Below are 18,724 nucleotides of genomic sequence, written 5' to 3'. Positions count from 1 at the left end.
AAGAGAGAGAAGACAAAGAAGCATAAAAAAAACAAAGCAGAAGAACATTAAGCATAAGACTAATACTCTGAGCAAATGATATTATCTTATTTATAAGCAGAAGAAGACTAAGCAGTGTATGGGGGTGAGTCCGTTCCTCCTCGTGGTGCCCCTGGAAAAGGCCTGCTGCTGCAGGCCAAACTGAACGCGGACAAATCCTGTTGTAAATCTTTTGTGACAGGCAGAACGGAAGGTGTAAACTTCTAACTTTTCTAGATAACAACTACAGGAATGCCTGACACAAACAAGAATATGATGAAGAAGAATAGGAAGAAGATGAAGAAGCTGAATATGTAGAATAATAATTGTTGAATAAGAAGAATATGAAGAATGTAAGAAAAGGAAGAAGAAGAAGAAGAAGAAGAAGAAGAAGAAGAATGTAAAAAAAGGAAGTAGAAGAATTTAAAAAAGGAAGAAGAAGAAGAATGTAAAAAAAGGAATAAGAAGAAGAATGTAAAAAAAGGAAGAAGAAGAAGAATGTAAAAAAATGAAGTAGAAGAATGTAAAAAAAGGAAGAAGAAGAAGAAGAATGTAAAAAAAGGAATAAGAAGAAGAAGAAGAAGGTAAAAAAAGGAAGAAGAATAAGAAAGAAGAAGAAAGAAGAAAGAAGAAGAAGACATACATGTCTGGCAAAATATAAATGAGGCTAACATAGTCAATATCTTTGTAACTCCTAACATCTTTAAAAAAAAAGTTTAATTCCTGCTATTCCATTTGATTGGGCTAAACCTCTATGGCTTTAATGTCTCCTCCACCTCCCACAATACATTCTACATTATTCTTAGTTGTTTTTCTTCATGTAGAATTAACCTACAAGGAAAGAAAGGGTTTTTTTTAATTCCGATATTTTGGCCCCATTGACTTGCATTGGTTCCTGGTATCGGAATCGGCGATACCGATACTTTTTTTTAAGATCGGCCGATCCATTCCGATCCGATATTTTCAAGTATCGGCTGGTATCGCTCAACTCTACTGTTGACTCATATTCAGTCTGTGATCTATTAGTATACCCAAGTCTTTTTCACATGTGCTGTCACTTAGCCCTATTCCTCCCATTCTATATATGCTTTTTTCATTTTTATTGCCCAGATGTAGTACTTTGCATTTCTCCCTGTTAAAAACCATTCTGTTAGTTGCTGCCCACTTCTCCAGTTTATTTAAATCTTTTTGAATCCTCTCTCTCTCTTCTCTAGTATTAGCTATCCCTCCTAGCTTTGTGTCATCAGCAAATTTAATCAGTTTACCCTCAATTCCTTCATCTAAATCGTTGATAAAGATGTTGAACAATACAGGGCCCAGGACAGAGCCCTGTGGTACCCCACTTGAGACATTCTTCCAACTGGATGTGCAGCCATTTACGACCACTCTTTGGGTCCGATCACTAAGCCAGTTATGAATCCACCTAACAGTTGCCTTGTCCATTCCATACTTAGTCATTTTTTCAATAAGGATTGTATGAGAGACTTTGTCAAATGCTTTGCTGAAGTCAAGATATACTATATCTACAGCATTTCCTTGATCCACCCAATCAGTGATACCGTCATAGAAGGAAATTAAGTTAGTCTGACATGACTTATTAGTTAGAAACCCATGCTGACTCTGTTTAATCACTTCATTCTTATCCAGGTATTGACATACATGTTGTTTAATAATTTGTTCAAAGATCTTTCCTGGTATAGAAGTCAGACTCACCGGCCTATAGTTGCCTGGGTCCACCTTCTTCCCCTTTTTGAAGATAGGAACAACATTTGCTCTTCTCCAGTCTTCTGGCACTTCTCCTGTTCTCCAAGAATTTTCAAAGATTATGGAGAGGGGTTCAAAAATTTATTCTGCTATCTCCTTCAGTACTCTGGGGTGTAATTCATCTGGACCTGGAGACTTGAATTCATTTAGGTTAGCTAAGTGTTTCCTCACTATCTTTCTGTTTATAGATATCCTGGATTCTTCTATTCCCTTAATAGGACAGTGAATAACAGTTGATGTTGCATTTCCTTTCTGAGAGAAAACAGATGCAAAATAGGAATTTAAAAGTTCAGCCTTCTCAACATCCTGTCTTACCATTTCATCATTTTCATCCTGTAAAAATCCTATAGCATCTTTGACTTTTCTTTTACTTTTGACATATCCCCAAAATCCTTTATTATTGCTTTTGACATCTCTTGCAAGCCTCAGTTCATTTTCAGCTTTAGATAATCTGATTTGTGCCCTGCAGGTTCTGCAGACAGCATTATATTCTTCTTTAGATATGCCTCCCTCTTTCCATTTTATAAACATTTTTTTCTTCCTTTTTAGCATGTGCTTAAGTTCTGTGTTCATCCATCCTGGTTTCCTTAAATGCTTCCTATTCTTCCCTCTTTTCGGAATTGTTAACAACTGTGCTTTGAGAATTTCATTTTTCAAGATTTCCCATCCTTCCTGGACATTTTTGTCTTTAAGGATATCCAGCCATTGGATCCCTCCAATTCTCTTTCTGAATCCCTTAAAATCTGCCTTTCTGAAATCTAACCTTGACGTCTGAGTCTTCACAGGTCTTCCACCTCTAGTAATCCAAAATTCTAAAATAGCATGGTCGCTACCTTCTAGGGTCCCAGCCACTTTTACCTCCTCAACCATTTCCTCCCTGTTTATAAGGATTAGATCCAAGGTAGCAGTTCCCCTTGTTTTCTCCCTTACCTTTTGGAAGATAAAGTTGTCAGCAAGAGAGGATAAGAATTTCCTTGACCTGTTAGTTTTGCCTGAGAGAGATTCCCAACAAATGTCTGGATAGTTGAAATCTCCCATGACAACTATGTCATATTTTTTGGAGAACTTGGCCATCTGATGCATAAAGAGTTCATCTATATCTTCGGCTTGCACAGGCGGCCTGTAGTAAATGCCTACAATGGTGTCCTTTCCATTGTTCTGTCCTTGTATTCTTACCCAAACAGTTTCCACAGAACTCCCAGTCTCTGAAGATTCAATCTCTGTGCAGATATACGCGTTTCGAACATACAATGCGACACCCCCTCCTCGTTTATCAAGTCTGTTTCTTGCAAATAAGTTGTATCCTTCTAGTCTTGTATTCCAATCATGTGTATTGTCCCACCAAGTTTCAGTGATTCCAATTACATCATATTTCTGTTCCTGTGTTAGTAGTTCCAATTCTCCTTGTTTGTTGCCCATGCTTTGTGCATTAGTATAGAAACATTTTAGTTTGTGATTGGTTTCTCTTTCTCCAATATTTTTATTAATTAGATTCTTTCGTCTTTGTTCTTCCTTTCCACTTCTAATAGCAGAGTTCTCAATAGCATTTGTCAGGTGTATGGCTTTTTCTGGTCTTTTGCTTCCCTTCCCATGTTGTTCTAGTTTAAAGCTCTCCTTACAAGTGTAGCAAGGCGACTTCCAAATACATGCTTTCCAGTCTTCGTAAGGTGCACCCCATCTCTAGCAAGTAGTCCATCGTATAAGTAGTTCACTCCGTGATCCAGAAATCCAAATCGTTGCTGACGGCACCATCGACGTAGCCAGTTGTTCACCTGCAGAATCTTATTCCACCTCCTTGTTCCATGGCCATCCACTGGGAGGATGGAAGAGAAGACCACCTGCGCTCCCAGTTCTTTCACTTTCTTGCCTAAGTCTTCAAAGTCTCTGCAGATGATTTCCAGGTCGTTTCTTGCGGTGTCATTTGTCCCCACATGTAGTAGCAGGAATGGGTAGTCATCTGTAGGTCTGAAGAGTCCTGATATCCTGTCAGACACATCTTTAATTTTTGCACCTGGAAGACAGCACATTTCTCTTGTAGTTATATCCGGTTGGTCCACTTGGTTGTTTTGTGGAGTGTATGAGTAATGGGGTGTGTGGTGGATCCGGCTTGCCAATGTCCTATTGTGGACGGGGTCCAGGTGGTCCCTGGGTGGGCTGCTGTCGCTGTTCTGGCCCTCTCCTGAGTGGAGCTGATCTACAGTTCCTCCTTAGGTGTCCTATTCTCCCACAGTTGAAGCAGGCCACCCTAGGTCTCGGTGGTCTGAGATTACCCTGGGACGGGTCTTGGGACAACAGAAGGGTGGTGCGGGGTTTAGCTGACTGGTTTAACTCTAGTCCCTTTGCAACAGTATGTAGTACCTCTGATTCTAGTCTGCGGTATTCTGGCCTGGTGTTTTGCAGTTGCTTGCGTATTGGTTCTCTGAGACCCTGCACAAAGGCCTGTACCCAAATTTGGTGGTGGGCTTTGTCCACGAGGTCAAATCCTAAATCAGTAAACATTTGATTCAACCTGTGGTAATATTTTTCCACCGATTCATTTTTCTCTTGCATTGTATCCTGTAAGGAGGTGGCTTGGTCTATTAGGCGGTCCTTGGCCCAGCTCTGGAGCTTTTCTAGGAAGTCCCCCCCAGAGGCTAGGGTCTGATAATATTCAGGCATTCCACTCGTGGGTCTTAGGGATGGTTCCATTACAGGCCAAAGTGAATCTCCTGCTTTGATCTCGGCCAACCCAATTAAGTCTATCCATGCTGCTGCATGGGTTTTGTGTATCTGACTCATTTTTCTATAAAAAGGCATAGGGTGCCCCTCTGGATCAGGTAAGCTGTTAACTAGAGTGGCAGCTTCCTGCGGTTTCCAGCTCACATATCGGGTACTGCGTCTGGTAGGAACAAAAATGTCATTGGTGGGGGCTACATGCCTAGTTCGGCGTGGGTAGAAAGCATTTGTATATTCGGGGCTATTTGGGGGACTTTCATCCTCGTACAAAGGTAAAGACATCCTCCCTAGATTGCCTGATGCTGCTACACCACTGCTTGGGTCTGGGTCTGTATTCTGTGGTAAAGATGTGGTTGTGGAAAAACAGGTTTCTGGTTTTTCTTCCTTATCCTCTCCTTCAGTTTCACTCTGCTCACCATTTGTATATATGCCAGATGTTACCGGAGCTAAAATGGCTGCTGGATGACGTGTGCCCTTACATAAAATGGCTGCTGGTGTAGGTGTGGGTGTAGTTTGTCTCAAGACGGCCTCTGGTACATGAGGTGTGCCGTCTACATTCAGGACTGGGTACAAGGAAGAAAACTTGTGTGGGCGGGGTGCCCCACAAACGGCACATGTGTCCCTCCAATCTGGGTTCTGATTTTGACAGACTGCACATGTCCACCCCCCTGGATTATACAGAGGTGGTTTATATGGTGCAGGTGCAGCTGCCAAAACTGGAGTCATTTTATCAAGAGGTGGCTTGTACATATATTCACCAGTGGCAGAATCACATTCTTCAACCCACATTTGTCTCTTAATTTCCCTTGAGGTTCTGTGCCATGCTTCCGCATCCCTCAATACATTCCTATCACGTAACAAACCTTTCTTGGTAATTAACATACTTTTCCATTCTGTCTCATCAAGTCTCCCCAACCGGGTTGTAGACCCTATAAGCTTTAGGAGGAGTTTCGCATTTTTAACATACTGTTTGCCTTCTCTTTGTGCCACTACCTCTTGAGCAGAAAAATAATTAGCCTTAGACTCACTATGACCCATGTTTATAACTTAATTTTCAACCACTGTATCTTAGCAGAATCTTATAAACTTTTATATTGCCGTAGTTGTATATATGCCAAAAAGGTTACTGTGTATGTGTGTATTATGAAACAACTTATTACTCTCTATATAATATAATGTTATATCTTCCGGACTGATTACAGGTAATTCAACGTGATTGTAAAACACTTTGAGTTCAGGAAATGCAGCTGAAGTAGCGGTCTAACTAGTTTTACCAGTTTTTCTCAGTATAAGAGCTGCGGACAGGCGTGTCTCATCAATATGTCAGTTCTACAAAAATTATTGCAATACAACAATCAATGTTTCTTTGTTACCAAGGCAACTAGGGCTAGGCTTTTTGTCACTTTAGGTGTAGTAAATAGTGGAAATCACTTATAAATAGGTGGTTGATATTTCAGCAGAGGAGGAAAAATTAGTAATCACCTTTTTCCTTAAAAATGTATATACCGTGTCATTCACGTCACCGGGCCCAGTTTATACCGTGGGCGTATGGCCGGATGTGAGCACCTATATGTATATATCTGATATATATACCTATATATAACTTCTTCGACCGTCTAAGGTCGGAACCAGGGTGATAACTCAGTGTGGGCCCCTCCCCTTAACTCTGCTCTGTATGTTTCTAATAGCCCTAGTGCAGCATGAAATAGTTTTTAACAGATATTAGACATGCCTTTAGAATTGGTTAGATCGATCAATACACACAGACAATTAAGGAATTATATATCTGACCGGGTCCGTAGGCTCAGGACTTGCAAACGTGGTCAGTTTAAGGGTTCAGAGAAGACAGCCAACTATCTCCTCCCAGCCGGACGTGAATACAGAAGGTTAGGTAAGATGATATATTTTCTCACCTGGTCTCGAGCTGCAGCCTCGTCCTGCTGGAAAGAGCTGAGCTGTTGTTACACTGTGACAGCGAGAGCTTTCCAGGTAGCTGGTGAGGCGGGCGGACCAGCTACCTACAAACCCACCTAGGGGCGGTGTCTAGAACGGCTTAATAGAGTGTATGAATGCTAATAGGACCTTCGATGAGGTCATAGCCATGTGACCCGGTGGGCGTGTCTGCGGACAATATTAGGTGGCCAGGGTAGGTCACATTAGAGAGAGCACATGGATCCGATTGGGCCATGTGGAAGGTCCCGGCAGGCCTAGGTGGAGGAAGGTGTGCTACCTTCCTGAAGACCACGTGCTGAAGCTACTGACCCGGTGAGGCCTATGTATATTGGCTATATGTGAGGAGGGACAAGCCTCCTCTGTTTTACTGAGGCTCCAGGACTGAGCCTGAAATAATGGACATTTTTGCTTGCTTTCGCCTGAACTAAAGGCTATTCCTTGTGTTATGTGCTGCTTTATGGGTTATGAATAGTGTTGAGCGATACCACCCGATATTGAAACATATCGGATCGGATCGGATTGGATAGGCCAATATCCAAAAAATATCAGGTATCGCTGACGGTGCTGGAACATGGTTTCTAAGCAGGAGGTACCTGTGCTAAAAAGCACTACCAAGAACCAGCAGACGTTGCAAGAACTCGGATATCGAGAAGGAGGCACCTAGGCCAAAGGCACTGCTGAGAACCAGCTGACGGTGCTGGAACCTGGAAGGGTAACAGAAGGTACTCATAATAAACAAAGTTGCAAGGCCGCGAGCAGGCCGCAGTTACCGAAACCCACAGTCCAACAGGGGGTGCTAGTCCTATTGGCACTAAGGAACCAGCCTTTATTACCAGAACCCGCAGCCCACATAGGAAGCACCTAAACTGCAGGCACCATAGACTCGGCTAACCCCACCGCAACACGACAGGACAATGTATTGGTGGCAAAGTGAAGTTGAAACTCCCCGGAAACAGCAGGCGTGCTGGAACCAGGCTGGGCAGGAGGGAGTACCCGTGCCAAAGACACTGCCGAGAACCAGCTGACGGTGCTGGAACCCGGATGGGTAGCAGAAGCTACAAGAGTCAATGGAACTACCAAGAACCAGCTGACGGTGCTGGAACCCAGAGTGGCAGCAGAAGGAACTAGAGCCAATGGCACAACCGTGGACCAGCTGACGGTGCTGGAACATGGTTTCTAAGCAGGAGGTACCAGTGCTAAAAAGCACTACCAAGAACCAGCAGATGTTGCTGGAACTCAGATACCGAGAAGGAGGCACCTAGGCCAAAGGCAAGGCCGAGAACCAGCTGACGGTGCTGGAACCCGGATGGGTAGCAGAAGGTACCCATAATAAACAAAGTTGCAAGGCCGCGAGCAGGCCGCAGATACCGAAACCCACAGTCCAACAGGGGGTGCTAGTCCTATTGGCATTAAGGAACCAGCCTTTATTACCAGAACCCGCAGCCCACATAGGAAGCACCTAAACTGCAGGTATCATAGACTTGGCTAACCCCACCGCAACACGACAGGACAATGTATTGGTGGCAAAATGACGTTGACACTCCCCGGAAACAGCAGGCGTGCTGGAACCAGGCTGGGCAGGAGGGAGTACCCGTGCCAAAGACACTGCCGAGAACCAGCTGACGGTGCTGGAGCCCGGATGGGTAGCAGAAGCTACAAGAGTCAATGGAACTACCAAGAACCAGCTGACGGTGCTGGAACCCAGAGTGGCAGCAGAAGGAACAAGAGCCAATGGCACAACAGTGGACCAGCTGACGGTACTGGAACACGGTTTCTAAGCAAGAGGTACCTGTGCTAAAAAGCACTGCCAAAAACCAGCATACGTTGCAGGAACTCAGATACCGAGAAGGAGGCACCTAGGCCAAAGGCACTGCCAAGAACCAGCTGACGGTGCTGGAACCCGGATGGGTAGCAGAAGGTACCCGTAATAAACAAAGTTGCAAGGCCGCGAGCAGGCCGCAGTTACCGAAACCCACAGTCCAACAGGGGGTGCTAGTCCTATTGGCACTAAGGAACCAGCCTTTATTACCAAAACCCGCAGCCAACATAGTAAGCACCTAAACTGCAGGCACCATAAACTCGGCTAACCCCACCGCAACACGACAGGACAATGTATTGGTGGCAAAGTGACGCTGACACTCCCCGGAAACAGCATGCGTACTGGAACCAGGCTGGGCAGGAGGGAGTACCTGTGCCAAAGACACTGCCGAGAACAAGCTGAAAGTGCTGGAACCCGGATGGGTAGCAGAAGCTCCAAGAGTCAATGGAACTACCGAGAACCAGCTGACGGTGCTGGAACACGGTTTCTAAGCAGGAGGTACCTGTGCTAAAAAGCACTACCAAGAACCAGCAAACGTTGCTGGAACTCGGATACCGAGAAGGAGGCTCCTCGGCCAAAGGCACTGCCGAGAACCAGCTGATGTTGCTGGAACCCGGATGGGTAGCAGAAGCTACAAGAGTCAAAGGAACTACCGAAAACCAGCTGACGGTGTTGGAACCCAGAGTGGCAGCAGAAGGAACAAGAGCCAATGGCACAACCGTGGACCAGCAGATGGTGCTGGAACATGGTTACTAAGCAGGAGGTACCTGTGCTACAAAGCACTACCAAAGATCCACAGACGTTGCTGGAATTCGGATATCGAGAAGGAGGCACCTCGGCCAAAGGCACTGCTGAGAACCAGCTGATGGTGCTGGAACCCAGATGGGTAGCAGAAGGTACCCATAATAAACAAAGTTTCAAGGCCACGAGCAGGCCGCAGTTACCGAAACCCACAGTCCAACAGGGGGTGCTAGTCCTATTAGCACTACGGAACCAGCCTTTATTACCAGAACCCACAGCCCACATAGGAAGCACCTAAACTGCAGGCACCATAGACTCAGCTAACCCCACCGCAACACGACAGGACAATGTATTGGTGGCAAAGTGACGTTGACACTACCCGGAAACAGTAGGCGTGCTGGAACCAGGCTGGGCAGGAGGGAGTGCCCGTGCCAAAGACACTTCTGAGCAGCAGCTGGCGATGTTGGAGCCCAGGGTCAATCATGCAGCAGGCTGAGGCCTACTTGGAGCAAGTAGTAAATAAGATGTAGTGTGATTTTGGAGGCAGCAGGAGACTTTGTCGTCCTCACAACAGGGGAGCAGCTGGCGTTACTGAACCCCACTAGCACTGGAGCATGTGTTTTCCTCTGTGCAGACGGCACTTCCGAGCAACAACTGGCTGTGTTGAAGCCCAGGATCAATCATGGAGCAGGCTGAGGCCTACTTGAAGCAAGTTTTATATCGGTTGTACGCTACTACTGATTGTAACCGTGCTCCACTTAGGCCTCTGACTCCACTGTCTCTAGTATTGCCCCTGGCCTCCAACCCCGCCAGTTGCTGCTCAGAAGTGGCGTCTGCACAATCCACACTTGTTCCTGTGTTACTGGGGCCCATTCACGTCAGTTGATCCCCTGATGTGTGTCCAGCAATGTCTCAGACTGAGGCCTGCTGTTTTTTGACTGTGGAGGCAGCAGGAGACATTGCCGTCCACACAGCAGGGGAACAGCTGACGTTACTGAACCCCACTAACACAGGAGCTAGTGTCTTTTTCTCTGTGAAGACGGCACTTCTGAACACCAACTGGCGTTGTTGGAGCCCAGGATCAAGCATGGAGCAGGCTGAGGCCTGATGTTTTTTGAATGTGGAGGCAGCAGGAGACATTGCCGTTCACACAGCAGGGGAACAGCTGACGTTATTGAACCCCACTAACACAGAAGCTAGTGTGTTTTTCTCTGTGAAGACAGCACTTCTGAACACCAACTGGCGTTGTTGGAGCCCAGGATCAAGCATAGAGTAGGCTGAGGCCTGCTGTTTTTTGAATGTGGAGGCAGCAGGAGACATTGCCGTCCACACAGCAGGGGAACAGCTGATGTTAATGAACCCCACTAACACAGGAGCTAGTGTCTTTTTCTCTGTGAAGACGGCACTTCTGAACACCAACTGGCGTTGTTGGAGCCCAGGATCAAGCATGGAGCAGGCTGAGGCCTGATGTTTTTTGAATGTGGAGGCAGCAGGAGACATTGCCGTCCACACAGCAGGGGAACAGCTGATGTTACTGAACCCCACTAACACAGAAGCTAGTGTGTTTTTCTCTGTGAAGACGGCACTTCTGAACACCAACTGGTGTTGTTGGAGCCCAAGATCAAGCATGGAGCAGGCTGAGGCCTGATGTTTTTTGAATGTGGAGGCAGCAGGAGACATTGCCGTCCACACAGCAGGGGAACAGCTGACGTTACTGAATCCCACTAACACAGGAGCTAGTATTTTTCTCTGTGCGGACAACACTTCCGAGCGACAACTGGCTGTGTTGATGCCCAGGATCAATCATGCAGCAGGCGGAGGCCAACTTGCAGCAAGTTTTATATAGGTTGTAGACTACTACTGATTGTAACCGTGCTCCACTATGGCCTGTGGCTCCACTGTCTCTAGTCTTTCTCCTGGCCTTCAACCCCACCAGTTACTGCTCTGAAGTGGCGTCTGCACAATCCACACTTGTTCCTGTGTTACTGGGGCTCAGTCATGTCAGTTGATCCCCTGATGTGTGTCCGGCAAGGTCTCCTGCTCTGTCCACATTCCCACTACTAGTAATGGGAATGTGGACAGAGCAGGAGACATTCCCGGACACAATGTGTGTGTGAGCTGGAGGAAGAGGCCCCAACACGAGTTGAAGAGGTGGTAGGTGGTGCTGTATGTTGGCCTACGTCTTCAGTGTGTCTGTGTAACTCCACCTCGTGCTTGGTCCGCACATGTTTCCACATATTTGTGGTATTGAGGTTGCCGACATTTTTCCCTCTTTTTATTTTCTGATGACACAGCTTGCATTTGACAAAGCAAATGTCATCTGCAACTGTGTCAAAAAAGGACCACACACTGCAAGTCTTGGGAGTGCCCGTTTTGGCTTTTGGAAGAGGAATGCTCCTAACGGGTGCCGAATTGGAGGCTACAGGCAACCAAGTCTGCCCCCTCCCTCTCCGTCCTGTTTTGGCCGTTCTGGGAATCTCTTCCTCAGAGCTGCTCCCACCACCTTCCTGTTCCTCATGCCATAATGGGTCAAGGACCTCATCATCTACACTCCCCTCTTCAAACACCTGCTTCTCCTGGGTTGTCTCGCCAGCACCATACGCACCAGAAAGTGGCACCTGAGTCTCGTCATCATCTGATGCGTATTGAGGTGTGCTGACCATAGGCACTGGCCCACCCGCCTCTTCAGATTCAGAGGGACAAAGAAGTTGCGCATCACTGCATACTCCCTCTTCTTCACATTCTTGAATGCTGCTTGGCTGGCCCCCTCTTTCCAAGCCAACTGATTCAGAGAACAGAAGTAGAGACTGTTATGGCTCCTGTCCAGGGCTCTCTGACTGCCTGGGCACTTTGGCAGGTGGTGAACAGACAGATGGTTGCTCTTCAGTGCTATGGCCCTGAGAGGACGTGGAAGTAATTGAAGTCGATGCGTTAGCTGCCATCCATCCGACAACGGCTTCAATTTGTTCCTCCCACAGCAGTGGGGTACAGCGAGGTCCTACAAAGCTGCGCATAAAGGACTGTTGCCTGCTAAAACTGGGGGATGCTGACTCACTGGTGCCCGCAGCAGGCACAGAATCCCCACGTCCTCTCCCTGCAGAATCCCCATGTCCTCTCCCTGCAGAATCCCCACGTCCTCTCCCTGCTGAAACTCCACGCCCACGTGCCTTACTTCCTGCCTTCTTCATCTTGGTAGACTGATAAAGATAGGCAGAAAAGTACAAAGGGGGGCCTTAGTGTGCTTATTCCTGAACAGCTGGTAACAGGTGTAAGAAACACTAATTTTATGAAGTGTGTGTGTAGACTACAATTTAATAGGAGCTAATGTGGCCTACACAACTGTCAAATGGAGTGCTTGGTGAACTTTATTTTGTTTTTGTTTTTTTTTTAAATCTAAAAGGATGTGACCAAAGATTTGAAAGCAATAGTATCACAAACTTTTTGGAGCTATTACAATGCAGGAAGGTAACCTACAATGCAAAAGATGAGGCTCCAAAAAATAGGGTAATACTAATCTGGCTGCAGCTGAAGGGCACAAGCCAGAGAAAAAGCTCCTTTATCTACTCCTATATAGTGTTTGCAACCAACCAATGTAGATGGATACGGATGGATGCACACTAATAGGAGAATAAAAAATGACCTGCAATAAAAGAAAAATATGTGTGAGGCAGTGACGCATGCTGAGCAGCCTACAACCAGACGTAGCTGCAGGACACACTACTCAGCATGAGCTGCACTCAGAAACAGAGACCTCTCAGACAGCCGTGAACAGTGCAGATAAGTGGGCACTAGCACTGAAAGACTGCAGAGAGGCTCCTCTGTCTACTCCTATAGTGTATGCAATCACCGTATATGGATACGGATGGATGCACACTAATAGGAGAATTAAAAATTAGCTGCAATAAAAGAAAAATATGTGTGAGGCAGTGACGCACGCTGAGCAGCCTACAAGCAGACATGCCTGCAGGACACACTACAGCGTGAGCTGCACTCACGCAGAGACCTCTCAGACAGCCGTGAACAGTGCAGATAAATGGGCACTAGCACTGAAAGGCTGTAGAAAGGCTCCGCTCTCTACTCCTATAGTGGTTGCAACCAACGTATATGGATACGGATGGATGCAATTGCACACTAATAGGAGAATGAAAAATTTGCAGCAATAAAAGAAAAATATGTATGAGGCAGTGACACGCTGAGCAGCCTACAAGCAGACGTGCCTGCAGGACACACTACTCAGCGTGAGCTGCACTCACACAGACCTTGCAGACAGCTGTGAACACTGCTGCAAGGCAAAAGAAAGCTACACTTATTGAGAATGTAGCCTGAGTAAAGCACAATATGATTTTGAAAATCGCTAACACTAACTGTCCCTCAGAGTCTTGAACAGCACCCTGTCCCTAACTGAATTCACAGCAGAGTGAACCAGAAATGGCGGCGGCGGCTTTTATAGTGCATCATGACATCATTTCAGCAGCCAATTCCAGCCATGCCATTAGTTAACATGCCTACAAGCCTAACAGGATGTGACCACACTTCTGAGGATTGTCATTGGCTGAATCAAATCAAACTGGCTCATAGCATTATGGGGACTTCCAATTCCGGTATTCGATATGATAAAAGTATCGGAACTCAGTATTTGAATTCCGATACAGTGAATATCGGCCGATACCCGATACTTGTGGTATCGGAATGCTCAACACTAGCTATGAAGCAATAAACCCTATGAACTTTTAAAGGAACGTGCCTCCTGATTGACTCCCGTTGCTCTGGAGTGAGTCGAATCCCTACAATATATATAGATATATATATATATATATATATATATATATATATATACCACTAGCTCCACAAACAAATCAATATAAAGCCAAGCTGTTAGTATAGTATACCTGGAATGAAGAATAATAGGGTCCACACTCCCACACCATAATACTGGGAGTAGAAATGGTGTTCCCTCATGACGGTCTCTTCATGGTGTTGCTCACATGGTCTTGAGACTAGTCTAAAGCTATGAATGCATCCAAGCCAAAAGCTCGAGTCCTCAAAGAAGTGGATATACTTCCATTCCAGCCTCCATTGCCATCTTGCTATGCACCATAGTAGCCTTTGTGAACAATGGCTTGAGGTTAATTGAGCTTGATGACTCGATAATGTTGAGATAAGGAAATTCTTAATCACATTGGCTGCATGTATGTCTTTGTCCTGCAGCAAAATTTAGAGCCAGTACTGTGTAAAAGTTTTAGGTAGGTATGAAAACAATGCTGTAAAGTAACAATGCATTTAAAAATGCTAATGTTTACTAAATACACATATAAAACGCTATTTAGTAAATAGTGTTGAGCATTCCGATACCGCAAGTATCGGGTATCGGCCGATATTAGCTGTATCGGAATTCCGATACTTAGTTCCGATACTTTTTTCATATCGAATACCGGAATCGGAAGTTCCCATAATGCTAGGAGCCTGCTCGATTTGATTCAGCCAATGGGGATCCTCAGAAGTGTGGGCACATCCTGTTAGGCATGTAGGCATGTTAACTACTGGCATGGCTGTGATTGGCTGCTGAAATGATGTCATGATGCACTATAAAAAGCGCTGCAGCCGCCATTTCTGGTCACTCTGCTGTGAATTCAGTTAGGGACAGGCTGCTGTTGAATACTGTGAGGGACAGTTAGAAATAGCGATTCTAAAAACAATATTGTGCTTTATCCAGGCTACATAAACCACCACTGTAGCTTTCTTTTGCCTAGCAGCAGTGTTCACAGCTGTCTGCAAGGGCTGTGTGAGTGCAGACCCACGCTGTGTAGTGTGTCCTGCAGGCACGTCTGCTTGAAGGCCGGCCAGCATGTGTCTCTGCCTCATACACATTTTTCTTTTATTGCTGCTTTTTTTTTCTCCTGTATAGTGTGCTTCCATACGTATCCATATACGTTGGTTGCAAACACTAAAGGAGTGGACAGCGGAGCCTTTCAGCAGCCTTTCAGTGCTATAGCCAATTTCTCTGCACTGTTTTTGGCTGTCTGATAGGTCTCTCTGTGTGTGAGTGCAGCTCACGTTGCAGTGTGTTCTACAGCCACCGCTAGCTGTAGTCCGCTCAGCGTGCGTCACTGCCTCATACATAGTCCTTTTTTTGCAGCTAATTTAGCCAGATTTTTGCTCCAATATTAGTGTGCTTCCAACCGCATCCATTGTCATTGGTTGGTTGCAACCACTATATAGGATTAGATAGAGGAGCCTTTTTGCTGGCTTGTGCCCTTCAGGGCCAGCCAGACTAGTATCACCCTATTTTTTGGAGCCTCATCAATTGCATTGTAGGTTAGCTTCCTGCATTGTAATCGCTCCAAAAAGTTTGTGATACTATAGCTTTCAAACTTTGGTCACATCCTTTTCTTTCCCCCCCCCCAAAAAAAAAAGGAAATAAAGTTCACCAAACACTCCACTTTACAGTTGTCTAGGCCACATTAGATCATATTATAGTGTAGTACACACACTCTTAGCCAAATTAGTGTTTCTTATACTGGTTAGCAGGTGTTCAGGAATAAGAACACTAAGCCACCCCTTTTTTACTTTTCTGCCTACCTTTATCAGTCTACCAAGATGAAGAAGGCAGGGAGGAAGGCACGTGGTCGTGGCCGTGGAGTTTCAGCAGGGAGAGGACGGGGGGATTCAGCAGGGAGAGGACGTGGGGATTCAGTGTCTGCTGCGGCCACCAGTGACCCGGCATCCCCCACTTTTACCAGGCAACAGTCCTTCATGCGCAGCTTTGTAGGACCTTGCCGTACCCCACTGCTGTGTGACGAACAAATTGAAGCCGTTGTCGGATGGATGGCAGCTAACGCATCCACTTCAATGACTTCCGCATCCTCCCAAGGCCAGAGCACTGAAGAGCAACCATCTGTCTCTTCACCACCTGCCAAATTGCCCAGGCAGTCTGAGAGCCCTGGACAGGAGCCATCTCAATCTTTACTTCTGTTCTCAGAATCTGTTGGCTTGGAAAGAGGTGGCCAGCCAAGCAGCATTCTAGAGCGTGAAGAGGAGGGAGTATGCAGTGATGCGCAACTGCTTTGTCCCTCTGAATCTGAAGAGGCGGGTGGGCCAGTGCCTATTGTCAGCACACCTCAGTGCTCATCTGATGATGATGAGACTCAGTTGCCAATTTCTGGTGCGTACGGTGCTGGCGAGACAACCCAGGACCAGCCGGTGCTTGAAGAGGGGAGTGGAGATGATGAGGTCCTTGACCCATCATGGCGTCAGCCACAGGAAGGTGGTGGGAGAAGCTCTGAGGAAGAGATTCCCCGAACGGCCAAAAGAGGAGGGAGAGGGCGGGGGCAGACTTGGTTGCCTGTAGCCCCCACTTTGGCACCCGTGAGGAGCAATCCTCTTCCAAAACACAAAACGGGCGCTCCCAGGACTTGCACTGCATGGTCTTTTTTTGACACAGTTGCAGATGACATTTGCTTTGTCAAATGCAAGCTGTGTCATCAGAAAGTGAAACGAGGGAAAAATGTGAGAAACCTCAATACCACAAATATGTGGAAACATGTGCGTACCAAGCACGAGGTGGAGTTACACAGACACACTGAAGATGTAGGCCAACCTTCAGCAGCACCTACCACCTCTTCAGCTCGTGTTGGGGCCTCTTCCTCCAGCTCACACACAGCTGGTTCGGCTTCCTCACTGGAACGCCATGGAAGAACCACTGCCACTGTTGTCCAGAGACCCAGTGAAATTCCACCCACTGAACCACATTCGCAGTCATCAGCACACTCCCAGGCCACTCACCAGCAATCGGTAGCACAGGCATGGGAGAAAAAGCGGCCATACTCGGCAAACCATCCCCGAGCACTGGCTCTGAATGCCGGCATTGCCAAACTACTGGCCCTTGAGATGCTGTCATTCAGGCTGGTGGAGACTGACACCATCCGGAACTTTATGTCATTGGCAGTTCCACAATACAATGAGCCCAGCCGCTTTTATTTCAGCAGGCAAGCCGTCCCTGCCCTGCAAAAGCATGTGGAGGGAAAAATTAAAAATGAGCTACTAAATGCCGTCAGTAGCAAGGTCCACCTGACCACCGATGCGTGGACCAGTAGCCATGGACAGGGACGATACCTTTCCCTCACTGCCAATTGGGTCAATGTTGTGGAGCCGGGTACAGATCTGGAGAGTGGCTCTGTACGTATTCTGCCAACTCCAAGGATTGCAGGAAAGCAGTCTGTACATATTGAGTCCTCCTCCTACTCTAGTTCCTCGGAATCAGCACTGCGTGAGCCTGTTAGGCCAGATATGAGCACAGGTGTGGCCAAACGTCAACAGGCCGTCCTTAAATTAATTTCTTTGGGGAATCGGAGCCACACAGCACAGGAGCTCTGGAATGCCATCAAGCAGGAGAGCGATGTGTGGTTTGTGCCAGTGAATCTCCAGCCAGGTTTGGTAGTGAGTGACAATGGCCGAAATCTAGTGGCAGCTCTGGGCCTAGGCAACCTCACTCACATACCATGTCTGGCACACGTGCTCAATTTGGTCGTGCAGAGCTTTCTGAGGGATTATCCGGATCTTGATGCACTGCTGCACAAGGTTCGCCTAGAGTGTGCTCACTTGCGGCGTTCCAGCATGGCAAGATCGCGCATTGCATCTCTGCAACGACGATTCCGCCTGCCAGAACATCGCATCATATGTGACCTCCCCACCATGTGGAATTTAAGGTTACATATGTTGGAGCGGTTGTGTGAGCAGCAGGCAGCAGTAATGGAGTACCAGCTGCATCAGGCGCAAACAAGTCGCACTGTGCGCCGGACACACTTCACCACCACTGAGTGGGCCACTATGAGGGACATTTGCCAAGTTTTGCGTGCCTTCGATGACTCCACGCGGATGGCCAGTGCAGATGATGCACTAATCAGCATGATTGTCCCCTTCATCTGTCTGCTTCAAAAAACCTTACAAGCACTAAGTGAGGAGGTTTTTGAAGAGGTCGAGGATGAGCAGTCAGAAATGCCATCTGCTTCTGGCAAATCTGCGCAACGTGCTTCCACACAAAGGCCCAGGCAGGGGACACTTAGTGAGGAAGATGACGAGGAGTCAATGGAGGAGGAGGAACACATCTCTCCAGAGGAGGGAGGTACAAAAGGCTCTAGTAGTCAGTGTGTACAGCGAGGGTGGGGTGATGCTGAGCAGGCAGAGATGCTGCCTGAAGCTGGGGACAGCGTTTCCGGTCCAGTTGGCAGTCTGCAGCACATGGTTGATTTCATGCTGCAGTGCTTGTTAAATGACCGCCGCATCGCCAATATTCTCCACACAGCTGATTATTGGGTGTACACCCTCCTAGATCCTCACTACCGGGACAACTTACAAAGCCTCATACCACAGTTGAACCGGGAGTGAAAAATGCGGGAGTACCAAGAAACACTTGTGCAGGCCATCATGTTTTCCATTCCCCCCGCAAGTGTTGCTGGTAGTGCTTTTCAAAGCAGCCATGTGGGTAGAGGCAGTGGAGGAAGCTCTGCACAAAGAGGTAGCAGAGGCAGTGCCGCAGGACAAGGCAAGGCCAGTATGGCCCAAATGTGGAAAAGTTTTGTGGGACCGCCACAAACGGCTACACCATCACAGACGGCTCCAGTCAGCAGGATGCAACGTTTCCGTCAGATGGTGACAGACTACTTGTCGTGCCCTGTTAGTGTACTCCCAGACGGCTCTTCCCCGTTCAAGTATTGG

The sequence above is a fragment of the Dendrobates tinctorius genome, unplaced genomic scaffold (assembly GCF_039654945.1).
Source record: "Dendrobates tinctorius isolate UK_male_01 unplaced genomic scaffold, ASM3965494v1 ptg000022l, whole genome shotgun sequence".
In the NCBI taxonomy this organism is placed as follows: domain Eukaryota; kingdom Metazoa; phylum Chordata; class Amphibia; order Anura; family Dendrobatidae; genus Dendrobates; species Dendrobates tinctorius.
This window is presented reverse-complemented; position numbering follows the sequence as displayed.